This window comes from Halyomorpha halys, unplaced genomic scaffold (genome assembly GCF_000696795.3).
Source record: "Halyomorpha halys isolate HHAL.00 unplaced genomic scaffold, Hhal_1.1 Scaffold267.1, whole genome shotgun sequence".
Taxonomy (NCBI): domain Eukaryota; kingdom Metazoa; phylum Arthropoda; class Insecta; order Hemiptera; family Pentatomidae; genus Halyomorpha; species Halyomorpha halys.
Window position 1 is genome coordinate 940868 of NW_027111312.1, and position 10317 is coordinate 951184.

At 33.0% G+C, this 10317-nt stretch overlaps 1 protein-coding gene across 1 annotated transcript in view; it reads right to left on the reverse strand.

Moving 5' to 3' along the window:
- The window catches only part of LOC106680554 (uncharacterized), a 19615-nt gene extending 12156 nt beyond the window's left edge, over window positions 1-7459 (reverse strand). Inside the window, exon 1 of the mRNA XM_067049329.1 lies at window positions 7417-7459. The gene's annotated coding sequence lies outside the window, so the exon portion shown is untranslated. The remainder of the gene's footprint in view (window positions 1-7416) is intronic.
- Between the last annotated feature and the right edge of the window lie 2858 nt (window positions 7460-10317).

A 10317-nucleotide genomic window follows, 5' to 3' on the forward strand; every position in this document is an offset into this window, starting at 1 on the left:
TTGATGAGTCTGAGAATAAAAAATGGTGGCTGTTTCAAAACCTTTAAAAAACATTAATTTTTCATTCGAAGCTCTATATCTTAAAAACTACCAACAACACTAGAAAATCTAAGAGAACATTATTTAAAGAAGAAAATATATATAATATAAGTTATATCAACCATGTAAGGCCCACCAGGAATCTGGTTTAAAATTTAATAAATAAAACAAAAAAAATTCAGATTTTTTATAATACTGAGTGGTTTCAGTATTTGATAGGAGGTACCGATTACTGGATAATATGGTTTGCAAATATTAGATTTTATTAATTATTATTATTAATTTATTAGAAACATTAGGTTTTCCCACTTATTGTCCACCACTGTTTTAGTTACTTAGTAGCTTAGAATACCCAATATTAATCTCTATTATCTAAGATGGAATAGAGATCTCCTGTTGGAAATCTTTCACAAACACCGAATCCAATTCAGAAATAGAACTGATTATAATTTTAGTCAATCATTGTTAAAGGTTATTCGGAAGAGAAACTGCGATTGAATGCAACCCAACTAAAATAAAAAAACCTGAGGCGAAAAATAACTAAAAACCTACCTGTTTAAAGAGTATTGATTTGGCAAGAATTATTAGAATAAATCCCAGATATTTTTTTTAGTGGAAAATCAGAAGAGGCCATAGAAACGTACTTCAAAAAAGAAAAAAAAATTTAAAAATATCTTTATTGAAATTTACAACTGTATATTATATAATATATTCAGTAAATTTGATCTTAGTTAAAATGGAGTTTTACTGGTGTGTAGAGAAACTACCCATTGGTAGCATTCTAATAACATTCTACATTAGCAGGTCTCGTGGCCATCTTCTTTTCAGGCGCCTCGGAGGATTGTCAGGAATGGAAGAGGATGCAAGGTTAGAAACTAGGTTTGAGTGGTTAGAGAGTTTGTAATGGAAGGAGTGATATCTGGTTCCGGCTAGATCGGTTACATAGGGAACATTAAGGTCTTTATATATGATTTTGTTTGTAACAAAGTAAGAAGCATTAAGGATTTTACGAAGGATTTTGGATTGTAAGGATTGGATACGAGAGGAATTCGAAGGTTTAGTGGAGCCCCAAAGCTCAATTCCGTATGTCCAGATGGGCCTTATTATTGTCATGTAGATCGATCTTTTATAATGCGTTGGAAGTTGACACCGTTTGTCTAGTTAGTGCTGTAATAGTCGGAATCAAAGTGCAGTTTCATTTCTTTTCAGTATTCCAGGTTAGTCGTTTATCAAGGTGTAGTCCAAGTTAACGAATATGTTCTACAGGGGTAAGAGCCACATTATTAAAGTATACTGTAGGGCAGTCGGCAGGTTTACGACGAAAGGTAAAGGTTATTTGCTGGGATTTGTTGGAATTTATCTTAATCCTCCAATTACGACACCATTCCTCGAGGGCTGTGATATGGGTCAAAAAAGAAAGAAATTAAAAAGTATTAAGAAGAAAAAGGAATCTGCTTTATTATGATTAGAGAACGGATTTTCGTGCAATTGCATGTTTTGTTCCCTAGCTAGCTCGGCGGTACATATACTATAATAGTATTAACCATTGGAAAAGTATTTATTTAAACCTGAAATAATATTAATATTATGGCTTCGGGTAACTAAGTAAAAGTCCCTCTAAAATAAGCTTACTAGTGTTAGCTTATACTTTAGATAATAACATATCATGGCATCAATTTCAAAACCTCTCAACTTGATACATTCCATCTGAAATTCTGGATGAATTTCTTAAGTGACAAGCATTTATTACAAGTTGGTAGATTTAAAAACCGTCAATATGGTTCGTCTCCTTAGTACCTATTCAAATTACTTTTTTAATTCTTTAAATTACAAACAGATTAAGAAATGGATCATAATGAAAGATTAACTCAGAAATTTGCCGTTAAAAAAATTTAGTTAAAAGTATTAACTGTGGTAATTCAACATCTCTGAGAAGTTAATTAGAATGGTTAAACTAACCATGAGAGAGGTGAGATGCATGGTGCAGATTGGGGGAGCAAGATCTGATGAATTTGTCTCAGGTAGAGGACTAAGGCAGGGGGATGCATTGGCCTGCCTCCTCTTTGATTTAGCTCTTGAAAAGACCATTAGGAGAATCTGGAATTCAAGTAGGCGGAACAATGTTCAGCATTACAATACAGCTTCTTGCTTTTGTTGATGACATTGACATTGCTGGACAGCTGTCTCTGATAGACTTATGAAATTAGCTGAAGCAACAAGAAAATTTGGGCTTGAAGTGAATGTAGAAAAGACCAAATAAAAGGTCACAGAGGAAATCCCCAGGCCCGGTGAAAAAATCAGGATCGAAGAATATACTTTTGGAAAAGTCCCCCGAGTTTGTGTATCTTGGATCGCTCATAACCCAAGACAATGTTGTGGACTCCGAAATTAAACGAAGAGTCCTATGTGCCAACCGCTGTTATTATTGCCTTAATACCTATTTTGGGAGCCGTGCCTTGTCTAAGGACACCAAGATTTATTTGTATGAAACAATTATTCGGCCAATTCTTCTGTATGGCTCGGAAACGTGGACTATCTCCAATGCTGGTGAGTAAAATGTAATGGTCTTGGAGAGGAAGATTCTCCGTAAAATGTTTGGAGCTGTCAAGGTTGACCAAACATGTCGAATAAACAAAGATCTCAAAGTTTTATATAAGGAACCAGACGTTGTCCAGCTTGTGAGGCTCAATAGACTGAGGTGGCTGAGAGTGATCTGCCAAGGAAAATAGTAACAGAGGAAGATCATGCCTTCGATGGAGTGATGGTGTGAGTGGTGATGCCAGGACCATGATGGAAGTGAGGAACTGGATGGTGGGGGCATAAGATCGTAATGATTGGTGGAGGCTGATGCAGGAGGCCATAGTACAAGAGCCGGTAAGAAAAAAAGGCAGTTATCGCACCCCAATTTTTGATTATTTTAATGAAAACTATGTATGAAAACAAGTCTAAATTGATGAGTCTGAGAATAAAAAATGGTGGCTGTTTCAAAACCTTTAAAAAACATTAATTTTTCATTCGAAGCTCTATATCTTAAAAACTACCAACCACACTAGAAAATCTAAGAGAACATTATTTAAAGAAGAGTAAATTTGCTGAAATATCAGCCCTAAAAGAGCTATTTACGTCCAATAGTTCTCGAGATATAGGTTTTTAAAAAGCAAAATTTCTTAAAAATCTTCTGAAAGATTAGTAGTTAGCTAATTTATTTTAAGAAATCTATATCTCAGGAACCATGAGATGTACAGATGTCTATTAGCACTCAAATTAAAGCTAGTTTAATGGACTATAAATAAGTTTATGACCTTTACCTTCGTAGGAATAGTAGTTTTCATGATATTTGCTAAAATAAATTGATTTATAGTTATTCGGACAATAAGTTTGATTTATGAAAAACATCATTTCAGAAACAATTGGACGTACGGATGTTTGCCAGCGCTCAAATGAAAGCTAGTTAAATTTACTACAAAATAGTTTATTATGTTTATCTTTGTAGGAGTAGTAGTTTTTATGATATTTGACAAAATAAACTCACAAAATGTTAATTCGTAGTTGCTCCTATAAAATATTGGATTTTTGGAAAAAAAATATATCTTTAGATGCATAAGACGTACATATGTCTATCAACACACAAAATAAAGGAAATTTAACTTACTTAATAAATTTGGCAAATGAAAATTTGTCCAAATATCTATAAATCAATTTATTTTAGCAAATTTCATGTAAACTATGACTTCTACGAAGATAAACATCATAAAATACTTTATAGCTCATTAAGCTAGCTTTGATTTGAGTGCTTTTAGAGACCAATAGTTCCTTCCTAGTAGTTAGACCAATCTATACGTCAAATAGTTTTTCAGATATAGATTTTTCAAAATAAATTCACTAACTACTGATCTTATAGTACGTCCCATACAACATTTTATGAAATGTTGCTTTTTAAAAATCTATACCTCAAAAACTCTATTAGGGCTCATATTTTAGCAAATTTGCTCTTCATTAAATGACGTTCTCTTACATTTTCTTGTGTTGTTCCTACTTTTTGAGACATAGAGCTCCGAATGAAAAATTATTTTTTTTTTTATCGCCTTGAAACAGCCGCCATTTTTTATTTCCCCTACCTATACTTGGCAGACTAATGAATTTTGACTACTAATTATACATAGGTTTCATTAAAATAATCAAAAATTGGGGTGAGATAACTGCCTTTTTTCTCCTCTTCGGCTCTTGTACTACCAGGACTCGAATTAATAATAACTTTAGTTAAAAAAGTCAACTTATTTAAGGTTAAAATCTTTATATGCATCCTTAATTACTATATATTTTTTCTATTAATTTTTGTTTTCCTTTCCTGCTTTCACTTGTTGAGAAATTTATCAAATAACTGCTGAACTCAATGTTTATACAGTAATATGTAGAAATTTATCGATTCAGGAAGTATTTACGGGAAGGGATAATAATGCAGTAATTAATACTAAGCTAGAAGTGATTACAGGAAATGAAAAAGCAGGTATGTTAGTGAAGATAGAAATCTCTATTACTCATCAAATAAGGCCCTTATTTTTAAAAATATAAATGAAGTTGATTAGGCATTGAGAAAAACTCGTCTGAGTTTATTTCTCCATGATCTTCATATTGTACTCCAGCTCCAGCGTTATTCTTTTCCGCAAGAATATATTTCTAAATTTCCAGACAGCTTTTCTGCATAAAATTGATTTATTCTGCTAATCTGATGACAGCATTTTTTTTGCTGCAGCGTATGTTTTTATATGTGAAAGAAAAGAAACAGTGTAGGATTTCAGCTTGCTTAACCTTCGTTAACTTTATTGGTCTTCACGGAAAAGAGTGAAGGTTGGATAAATAAAAGTAAATAAATAAAATCGTGATGTGATTTGTTTTGGTATTATTCTCCACCATGCCTTTCCTCTTAATAAATATATCCATGCTCTTCAATCGTATCAATCAACCGGGGAACCTAAAACACACATACGATAGTAATTAGTGATATATTAAATATCAACATTATTCTACATCGACAAATATCACTTTTAACCGTGGATTTCCAGCAATGATAAATAAATAAAAAATGTTTGTTATTATGCTTGTCAGGTTTTCAGTTATGCAGAAAAGAATTTTTTTTTACTAACTAACTCTAATTCATTGGTACATTGACATATTTTCACATAAGCTTGTGATGCAAGCGGGCCCACTACAATCAATATTATCACAAATTACAATGAAATATTATCTCACAAAAAAGAACCACTTATATACCATAATTCCATGACTTTCGATCTGTTCTCTGTATTAAATAAAAGGCCCTTTACAAACAGTACATATTACTATTATACCCTGTTTATTACAAATCTTCAAAACTGATGCTTTGACAGAAATCTAATAAGACAGAAACTTAATTTTACACAAATTAGCAAGCTCCTCACAAAAATACGGTATAAATATTATTACGGTGTAAGGTTCCCATAAAAATATCAGGTTTGGATTTCCAGCATTGGTATTTTTGTATTCCAAACACTGGAGCATTCACTCTTGGCCAATGGACTTGTGACTGAAACAATAAGATGCCTTTGTTGTAAAAAAAAAAAAAAAAATACTAATAATTTTCTAACCTGTAGGTGAGCCCAGCAGTGTACTGCCCGCTTCTATAACGACCAACAAACGTCTTGTCATATCCTGCATTTACGTCCAACTCGCTGCCGGTATTTTCATCCCTGAATATATTATGGGTGATTGTTCCTCCGGCACTGTAGACAGTATTTGAATCCCTTCCTTGCGCCCAGCTGTACTTAACGGACCCTCTCCCAATTATTTTAGTGTTATCATTCCCCCAGACCAGCCCTGCTATGGATTCTTTGATGAAGCCTGATTTATTAGAACCTTTGCCAGTTATAGAAAAACTTGGCATTCCCCCGAACTCTCGTTTTGCCCTCACCTGAAAAAATATGTAGTTAATCAATTTTTTTCTACTTACATGCAAACTAGTGGCAGATAAATATGAGCTTATGTTATATATGTGTATAAAAATTTATCAGGAATTACATGAGGAATAAAATAGGCTTTTGGCTTTTCAACAAAGTTGTTGTTTTGTTCTAAAGGTGCAGCCAAACAAGAGAAACTTGAAATAGTTGCTAGGATAGTAAGAACGGGAAGTCCCAACGTCCTCATGTCTGAAATAGATTTATATTCATTAGTGAAATTCTCAAATAATCTTTCGTTTTCCAAAAATACTATAATATAAATGGTATTCATTGTTATTTTTAAAAAGAGATCTACACCATTTAATATCACTTAATGAAAGTACTACAAAAAAATATGATAGGCACAATCTAACTAATCCTAAATTTGAAATAAATTTCTCAATATACTAATTTGAATTGATGTATTTGAGATTTTATTCATTAAGTAAGAAACATCAAATTTGTTGAAAATATTCTAGCACTCATAGAATATAACTTGATTTATGAAGCAAACCAAAATATTCTTTTTTAATAAACCAATATGTAATATTGTACAACAAATAAATAATTAGTTTAAGAAAAAAATAAAATAAAACAAAAGAATGATGAACCATCTCAGGCAACTCTGGTGTCCAGTACGGTCCAATACGAATTGGAAATAAATAGTATTTGCCTCCAAGGTTAATCTCTACCTACTGCTATGAAACACCAATATGTTGAATGGGATGATTGCACATTAGCCCAATGTTCATTTAAGCATCATTATCACGTAAGCCGATGTGTGATATCAGTGAATAATGGCCAATCAATTTGTATCCCAAACTCTTCAATCCTACATCACAACCCTTGAAATAATAGTAATAACAAATAATAAAAACACTGAAGAATTGAAGTAAATCTCATCATATTGCTATCAATTATCAAAAAAACAGAAACATAATTTAAGCCCACCCAAACTATTTCTATCTATTATGTTATATTGTTATGACTTAAGTACAAGGCTACTTCATAGCAGCTAAACTTTTGACTTGATTTGTTGTTCTGTTATTTCTAAAAGCATTGCCTCTAAATAAATATTGATTTATTTGACAGAGTGTAAAACTTTTATTAAGCTATTAAATTATTATTTAAACAGGAATATTTCCACAGAATCCAATATAGAAAAATGAGTCATCACATTACTAATGTTGTAATCATATAATAATTGGTAATAATAATTAATTCTCAATTTATAGTTATTATAGCTGACCTATGGACGTTTGCAGCTAGAAATTTAATAATATGTCTTCAGGTTTCCGGTTTTTTGAAGAGTCATATTGGAGATGGGGAGAACACCCTTCAACAAATATATGACACCCTTATATAACACCCTTCAAGAAATATATGAAATATTTTATAGACTCACCGTTATCCGTGGGACATTGAACGGGTATCAGTAAACTGCACGGTTCTTTCGTATTTATGTAATGTATAAAGAAAATCCCAACCTTAAAAATATCGGAACTAGTAGATAACTTTAATCCTTGTATCAGCTTATCATCCATATGAACGCCAATTCAATCAATAATCAGAAACGGACAGCATACACCGGCCTTGACTATGGTATTTGATATACTCAGTAGCAGACACTGAATCATGCATATCATTGATGCCTTTATGAACGGTATTAAGCATAAACACATAGTATCATACAAACGAACTTCAGAAGAAGAAAAGAAAGAAATTAAAAAAGAACTAAAAAGAATACAAGAAAAAGAAAACAGCTTTATTATAACTAGAGACCGGATTTTCGTACAATTACATGGCTTGTTCCCTAACTTAAAGCTCTGCCAACCTCGACCAAAATTCGAACTATGGAAAAAACAATCAAAATTTAATACTCCACAAAATCACACCTTTTAGGATTTTTCCACAATTCTGCACTTTTGAATGTATTGGGAGAGAAATTGAACAATTTACTCTGTTTTGACAAAATGTTTATTTTCGTTGCATAAAATTTAATGCTTGGTCCAAATTTCTTATATTATATATTCAGAATTATGTGTGCCAATATTTTTAATCCTTTTAGAATTTATAGTTTAAAATTGACAAATCGATATCACAGCCCTCGAAGAATGGTGTCGTGATTGGAGGATTAAGATAAATCCCATCAAATCACCTTTACCCTTCGTCGAAAACCTACTGACTGCCCTACAGTTTCATTTAAAGATGTTACTCTTACTCCTGTCGAACAGATCCGCTACCTTGGACTACATTTGGACAAACGATTAACCTGGAATCCTCACACAAGACTGAAAACACAGGAAACTGCACGTCTATTTCGACTATTACAGCTCTTACTAGACAAACAGTCTAAACTTCCAACACATTACAAAAGACTGATCTACATGACTGTAATAAGGCCAATCTGGACATATGTAGTTGAGCTTTGGGGTTCCACTAAACCTTCGAATTCCTCTCGTATTCAATCCTTACAATCCAAAATCCTCAATGCTCCTTACCTTGTCGCAAATAAAATCATACATAAAGACCATAATGTTCCCTATGTAACCGATCTAGCTCGAACCAGATATCACTTCTTCCATTATAAACTCCTTAACCACTCAAGCCCCCTAGTTTCTGACCTTGCATCTTCTTCCATTCCTGCCAATCCTCCGAGGGGCCTGAAAAGAAGATGGCCACGAGACCAGCTAAAGTAAAATGTCATTAGAGTGCTACCAATGGGTAGTTCCTCTACATGCCTGTAACACTCCAATTTAACTTAGATCGGATTCACTAAATACAGTTGTAAATAGCAATAAATAAATATTTTTTTAAAAAATTGACAAATCTGAGTTAAAGCAATCCATCGATTTCAGCCGAAAAAAAAGAGCCAGTTAACAGAACTGATGGATGTTCCTGAAATAGTATTAACCATTGGCTTCTGGTAATTATATAAAACTGGCTTTAGATTAAGCTTACTATAGTGTAGTGATGCCCGAAGTGGATGCCCTGGTACCTTGGATAATGCCAGATTTGCCGCGAGCGAATACCACTTTCTCAAAATATTTTTTAAAAATTTTTAAACTAAAATATTAAATGAGGTGTAGATAGTTGACCGTAGATTAATGATTGGAGAAGTTTGTCGGGGAGTGCGGTCAGCAAAGAACAACATAAATAAACAAAACCATATTTATTTATTTCATGCCGACGTTTCGATTTGAGTTTCTGCTTCTCAGCAGTTGCAGGCCTACCTTCTACGCCCCTGATGAAGACCTGAAACTCAGGTCGAAACGTCGGCATAAAATAAATAAATATGGTTTTGTTTATTTATGTTGTTCTTTGGTGACCGCACCCCCCGACAAACTTCTCCAATCATTAAAATATTAAATATACAGTTCTTTACTTTACACTGTTTTTTTCTTCATACTAAACCGCTCTAAGGATAATTGTAGCTACATTTTTATATTTATAATAGCTCAAAAAGGGTGCCACAAATTTTTTAAGCCCAACTAAGATGCCATGATTTTTTTTTTTAGCCCAACTAGGGTGCCTCATATGTTTTTAACCCAAAAAGGGCCCCGTGTCGAAAAAAGATTGAGAACCGCTGCTATAGAGATGTTTTAACTTTATTGTTTTTAAATTGGACTCTCATGCTGCCTCTCTCCATATTCTTTCTTCTCACTGTTGCGCGATTAGGCATTCACCGGCGTAAATACACAGTAAAATGGCATAAACACCTAAAATATGGCATCAAATATACCTATACAAAGCTTATTGAACTAAAATTCTGCTTATGGGTACAACCAGAAGCAGTCCTCAGACAAACAATTCATAAATTTCGTCAGAGCTCTTTGCTTGGCCTAAAACGTGAGAGTTTGAAGAAAAACTAAACTGACCAGCCTGAAGACCAAGAATCCATGGACAAAGTTTTTTTATATAATTAATGTGCAAATATCGCATGATTCATGCGAAAAAGCACATAATCGATGTCACTTGTTTTACGTACCAAGTGGACATGAAATCTTAATATATCTGATTATTGGTGATATATATTTGTTTTTCATATTCAATATTTGAGCCCTTCTTAATTCGTTGATGGGCAATTCATTCATTGATGGGAATTTAGATGAGAAAGTTATAAATGATAAGATGGAAAAAGACACCAAACTATTAATTGTGCGTAGGTAGATTTGCCCAACATGAATTGGGTGACTCGACTATATAAAATTACAACTCATTGTATTTTTACAATGAATGAGCAAGGGAATTGTACAATCTAGACCCATCCTTTTAAATGGGTCCCCCTTTTTAATCTCCAAACAAT